Genomic DNA, 6,306 nt, shown 5'->3' on the forward strand with positions numbered 1-6,306 from the left:
AATAAATTTCAATAAGTCAGATCATGGTTGAATTCAAAAGACAGTATATGTCAATAAGAGTTTAAATTCATTTCACAATCTCACAATACATATCAATAAATCACACACAGCTTAATCATGTTCCAAAGTTTAATTCGTCCCAAAAGCCGATGGCTAATGAGGTATTCAATTCATCCCAAAAGTCAATGACTAATGAGGAATAACATAGCTAGCTAGCAAAAATATGAGTACTCATCCAATTCGTCCTCAACAGCACACACCTCAACACTTCAGACAAGCTAGTGAGGAATACAATCAATATACATGATAGCTGTGGTTTCAAACCATTTCCAATACTTTTCAATCAATAAGTATCCATCAATATCATTCAAACAATTTCTCACAGTTTCAAACCATTTACAATGCTTTTCAAGCAATCAATATCCATTCAAACACATTTCCACAATCTAAAACAATAATGTACAAATAGTCATAATTCATTTCAATTGAAAAATTCAAAAGAAATAGTTGTTGTGCACAAACCTCTGATAACTGTCTCCTGGTCTGGACTCAGTGTTTCCTTCCCTTTCACTGAGTCTTTACTAACTGAGAAACACAATTTGAAGTGTTTCAGTACTAAATTAAACTTTCTCTATCGATAATGCTTGATAAGTAATTCACTGAAAGCTATTATTTGCTTAATCACCTAATATATTGATCCTTGATGCGTTCTAGGTAAATTAAGTTTTAACGTTACTAATATGTCACATTCGATAGTATTTTAGGGTTGGTACATGTTACTGATTTCATTTCCTTGTTTAGTGCATTTTATTGCAACTTGCTAGATTCCAGGATACTAGTTTGACCTAGCCGGAAGACCTAGTTCCCTCGGTTTTCGGGTTTCAGTCAAAACTACAAACTTGTAGATCTATGTCTTATGGAACGCGGAGCAAAATTTTAGGTCATTCTGAGTTATGTAGACCAAGTTATGGTCATTTTACTATTGCTGGTCAAATGGCATCAAATTTGGTCAATTTAGGTCAATTTTGGTCAACTTTGGTTCGGCCAGTTTTTTGGATCCGAACTTGTGCAAGCTGTTTGACTTGCTTATGGTCATTTCTGGGCTTTGGTGTCTTCATAAGACTTGTAGATATGGATCTTAACTATTCATGGTTAAAATGTAAGGTCAAGTGGACCTGTTTCGAGTGAGTTATGGCCTAAAAACTAACTGCTGCCCAATTGGTCAATTTTCAGGTCTCAATTGTACTTAATCCGAATTTGGTCATTTTTCAAGCTACCTTGCAAGCAGAATTTTGGTATGTTTCCTTCATGAAAGTTGGCACATTTTGTGCCTAGTTTCACCTCCAATTGGTCTCATACCAATTGGAGTTACACATTTAAAGTTATAAGCTGAAAAGCATACTGTCCTTAATTACATTGCTTATACATCTATCCATTACACATTTACCTTGCTACAAGTCCACTTCTCTTACCAATTCTATTTTGGTACATTACCAAAACCATTTACTACTTCACCTTAAAGTTACTTTGGGCAGAATACAAGCATCCTTAATACACCAAATGAAGTCCTAACTCACAAAGTCCAAATACCACAATAGATACACATAAAACTCCTAATTATTACATACAATTTCCACAACCAATTTACATACATGTTCATCAACCCTCAATATCACAATTCATCCAACATCTTCATGAATTCAAACATTCATTAAGGAGTCCCAAGGCTGCCGAAAGCTTCACAATGCCAAAGTTTCCCACAATTCGTCAACTTCCATTTCAAGTGCACAATCACCATATACATGTGGAATTAACTTACTAGGACATTAAATCACCCTACTCAACATAATTTCCCATTAAATAAATGTAAGAATAAATCATCAAATATACAACTCCATGGCTGTGCAAACTGGATATATCAAGAACTCCTCAAAACTTAAAAATTCCTTCACAAAGCACACACCCATAACATGTATACAAAGTTTAACAAAGCAATATTCAAAAATACAAACTTACTTATTGTTAGGACTTGTTAAACCTTCACTAAACTTCTTGATTTTGCTATCAAACTCTTCCTTATGATGTGGAGATAAACTTTGATGAAGAAACCTAGGTGTTTAGAGGTGAAATGAAGGAGTGAATGAAGGTTTAAGCAAAACGGCAATGGAGGTTCTCACTTTCTTCATTTCGGCATGGTTGAGGGAAATGGAGAAGATGAAGATTTCAGATTGTACAATGGACTTACACCTGCCATTTAATGTTTAATTTATTCTATAGTGGTCCACTTTCACAAAGTAATTCATTTTATATGTTAAATTTTCCTTTATTCCACATTAAACCCATAATTTTTGCTATTTACTTTAGGTACCACCAAATTAATTTTTCATTATATTTTCTAAGTGTAATATTATTTATTTTTAATGGACATTTAGGTCAAAAGACAATTCGGGATGTCAAATGACCATAATGCCCCTGTTCAGGTTGCATTCCCGATTTTTCGGTAACACCGGGTTTTATCTATTTTTTGATTTCTCACTTTTCTTTGTACTAATTATTTAATTTTTATTTAATATTTCTAATGATATTTATACTTCAATTGATGTCTCTTTAAGTCCTATAAATATTTTCCAGGGTTCCCCGCAGTCCAAGGCTAGTCAACGGTCCACGCCGTGACTTCCCGGTGCGGTCACCCATCGCTAGGGTTCTCGGCTCGCTTAACTTGGTTACCTTTCTTTGCTATTATTTTTCCTTTGTTTTTCTTGTATTTTCTTTTCTTGTATTTCATTATTTTATGTATCCTCACTTATAACGAAGTGTAGTTCTAGGCATCCTAGCTGTCCGGATAACACTGGTCACCGGAACAGTAGAACGCACTACCGAACATAGGGGTGTTACATTAGTGCTGATATCAGGGCTTCTTTGATTCTATTAAAGGAGACAAGGCAATTTTCATCAAAATCAAAGGGAACATCTTGACTTAACAAGTTAGTAAGTGGCTTAGCTATTTTGGAAAAGTCTTTGATGAATCTTCTGTAGAATCCTGCATGTCCCAAAAAGCTTCGCACTCCCTTGACTGATGTTGGGGGTTGCATATTTTCAATGATCTCAATTTTTGCCTTATCAACTTCAATTCCTCTTTCTGATATCAAATGTCCCAGAACTATGCCTTCCCTTACCATGAAATGGCATTTTTCCCAATTTAGGATCAGGTTTGATTCTTCACATCTTTGCAGCACCTTAGATAAATTAGCTAGGCAATCATCAAAAGTAGTTCCATAGACAGAAAAATCATCCATAAAAACTTCCATGATATCTTCAATATAATCAGAAAAGATAGCCACCATGCATCTTTGAAAGGTAGCAGGGGCATTACAAAGACCAAAAGACATTCTTCTATATGCAAATGTTCCATAGGGACAAGTGAACGTTGTTTTTTCTTGGTCTTCTAGGTGAATAGGAATTTGAAAGAATCCCATTTACCCATCTAGATAACAGAAATAAGAGTGTTTTGCTAACCTTTCTAACATTTGGTCGATGAAAGGAAGAGGGAAATGATTTTTTCTGGTGGCACTGTTCAATTTCCTATAATCTATGCACATTCGCCAACCATTGACTGCTCTAGTAGGGATTAATTCATTGCTTGCATTTTGGATAACAGTTGTCCCACCTTTCTTAGGAACTACATGCACTGGACTAACCCATTTACTATCAGAAATTGGGTATATGATACCTGCATCTAATAGTTTTAAAATTTATTTCTTGACTACTTCTTTCATGTTTGGGTTTAGTCTTCTTTGATGTTCGATTGTGGGTTTACTGTTTTCTTCCATGGGTATCCTATGCATGTAAATTGAAGGCTTGATCCCCTTCAGGTTTTCTATTTTATACCTTAATGCTTTGCTATGGATCCTAAGTTCTCTTAACAATTTTTCCTCTTCTAACTTATATAGGCTAGCATTGATTATAACAGGATAATTAGACTTTGAGTCTAGGAATGCATACCTTAGTGAAGATGGGAAAGGTTTAAGCTCTACCTGTTTGGAGTTTTCTTGGAGCTCACCATTGATTTGTTCCTCCTTCAACTTCTCTATTTCGGAAGCCTTAGCTAAGGGTAGGGGTGGAGGAGCTTCCAACTGTTGTGCACATGCTACTATTTCTGTATTTTCATCATCCATTGTGTGGTTATGCACAATACATGCTTCAAGAGGATCTATAGGATGTTTCTTATGAAATTCCTCTTTAACTTGTTCGTCAATTATGTCAACCTTGAAGCATTCATCAGGTTCAAATTTGTGTTTCATTGTGTCGAACAAGTTGAACTCCACTTCTTCTTCTCTTACCTTGAGGGTTAATAGTCCATTTTTTACGTCTATGATGGCTCTGGCGATTGCTAAGAATGGTCTTCCCAAGATGATAGGAGTTTGGACATCTTCTTCCATCTCAAGGATAACAAAGTCCACTGGAATGAAGAATTTGCCCCCTTTGATAGGGATGTTCTCAAGTATTCCTACAGGATATTTAATGGATCGATCAGCCAATTGCAATGAGATTACTGTGGGTTTCAGTTCCCCGATCTCCAGTTTTCTGCATATAGATAGAGGCATTAAATTGACGCTTGCCCCAAGATCATAGAGGGCCTTATCTATTTTCTTATTACCAATGATACAGGGTATGGAGAAGCTTCCTGGATCCTTCAATTTTGGAGGCAGTTTGTTTTGTAGAATGGAACTGCATTCCTCTGTTAGAGCTATTGTTCCGTAGTCTTCTAGCTTCCTTTTCTTTGACAGAATTTCCTTAAGAAATTTGGCATAAGATGGAATCTGAGAAAGTGCTTCAGTGAAGGGGATATTGATGTAAAGTTTCTGTAAAACTTCCAAAAACTTCCCAAACTGCTTGTCCAGTTTAGTTTTCTGAAATCTCTGAGAAAAAGGTAGGGGAGGCTGGTATGGTTCTGGTAATTTCTTTGTCTTCCTTACTTCTTCTTCCTGATCTTTCTTAGCTTCTTCCTCCTTTTTCTCTGCTTGGTCTTTAGATTTTTCTATGCTTTCCTCTGTCTATTCTACCTCTGGTTGTACTAGAGTTCTCCCACTCCTCAGTGCAACTGCCTTACAATGCTCCCTTGTGTTCATTTCTGATTGACTAGGCAGTTTGCCAGCAGCCTTACTTGAAGAACTTGCTTGCTGAGCGATTTGATTCTCTATCATATTGTTATGGGTAGCAAGTTGGTCCATTCTAGAAGTCAGCTATTTAATCAATTCAGTTTGTTATTGTTGAGCTACTAGGAATCCTTCCATCATGGTTTCCATGGTCATTTTTGGTTCAGGTTGTTGAGGTTGGAGAGGTAGTGATGGCCGTGTAAAGTTCTGACCTCTGTTGTAAAATTCAGGGGGTGCTAGAGGTTTGTACCCTTGTAGCTTGTTTTATTAGCTGGTTCTGCTAATTGGACTATGAGAAATTTAGGTGGTTTCTCCATCCAGGGTTGTAAGTATTTGAATATGGATTGTTAGGCTACCTCTGGTTGAAGTTTCCTCCATTATTCACATAGTTCATCTATTTTGTAGGTTTGTTGAAATTGCTATATTCTGAATTCATGTATCCTCGTTCATAGTTGTCCTTATGTTGACTATTTGTACCAACTGCATTGGCTTGCATTCTTTCAAGTTTCTTTGTGAGCTAATCAAACTGGGCAATTATCATGCTTAGGGCATATACTTCCAGGACCTCTGTAGTTTTTCTTGCATTTCCTCTTTCATTAGACCACACATAATTATGGTATGTAAACCTTTCTAGAAGTTCAAGTGCTTTTGGCACTGTTTTCTCCATTAGATCACCCTCTGCAGCTAAATCAACTGTGCTCCTTGTAGAGGCTAGTAATCCATTATAGAAATTTTGCACCAATAACCAATCTTCTATGCCATGGTGTGGACATTCCCTCTACAGGTCTTTATATCTTTCCCATGCGTCATAGAGTGATTCTCCTTCCTTTTGTCTGAAGGTGTTGAGCTCAAGTCTCAGCTTTGCAGTCTTTGCAGGTGGGAAATACCTTGCTAGAAAAGCTTGAGAGAGGTTTTCCCAGGTAGTGAATGTTCTAGCCGATTGAGAAATTAACCACTTCTTTGCTCTGTCTCAAAGGGAGAATGAGAATGCTCTGAGTCTTATTGCTTGATCAGACACTCCATTCACCTTAAATGTATCACACAGGGCAAGAAAGCACTGAAGGTGATAGTGTGGGTCCTCAGTTGGTGAACCTGCAAACTGGGTTTGTTGAATCATTTGGAGCCATGTTGGTTTTAATTCAAAGTTGTT

The 6,306-nt window shown here is 36.7% G+C and overlaps 1 non-coding gene across 1 annotated transcript; it reads left to right on the forward strand.

Annotated features, from left to right (window-relative positions):
* The first annotated feature begins 5,911 nt into the window (after positions 1 to 5,911).
* LOC131170795 (small nucleolar RNA R71) lies at positions 5,912 to 6,018 on the forward strand. Its single transcript, XR_009141562.1, has one exon. It is a non-coding gene; the product is annotated as a small nucleolar RNA R71 (small nucleolar RNA).
* Positions 6,019 to 6,306: the final 288 nt, after the last annotated feature.

Source organism: Hevea brasiliensis, chromosome 11 (assembly GCF_030052815.1).
Source record: "Hevea brasiliensis isolate MT/VB/25A 57/8 chromosome 11, ASM3005281v1, whole genome shotgun sequence".
Lineage (NCBI taxonomy): Eukaryota > Viridiplantae > Streptophyta > Magnoliopsida > Malpighiales > Euphorbiaceae > Hevea > Hevea brasiliensis.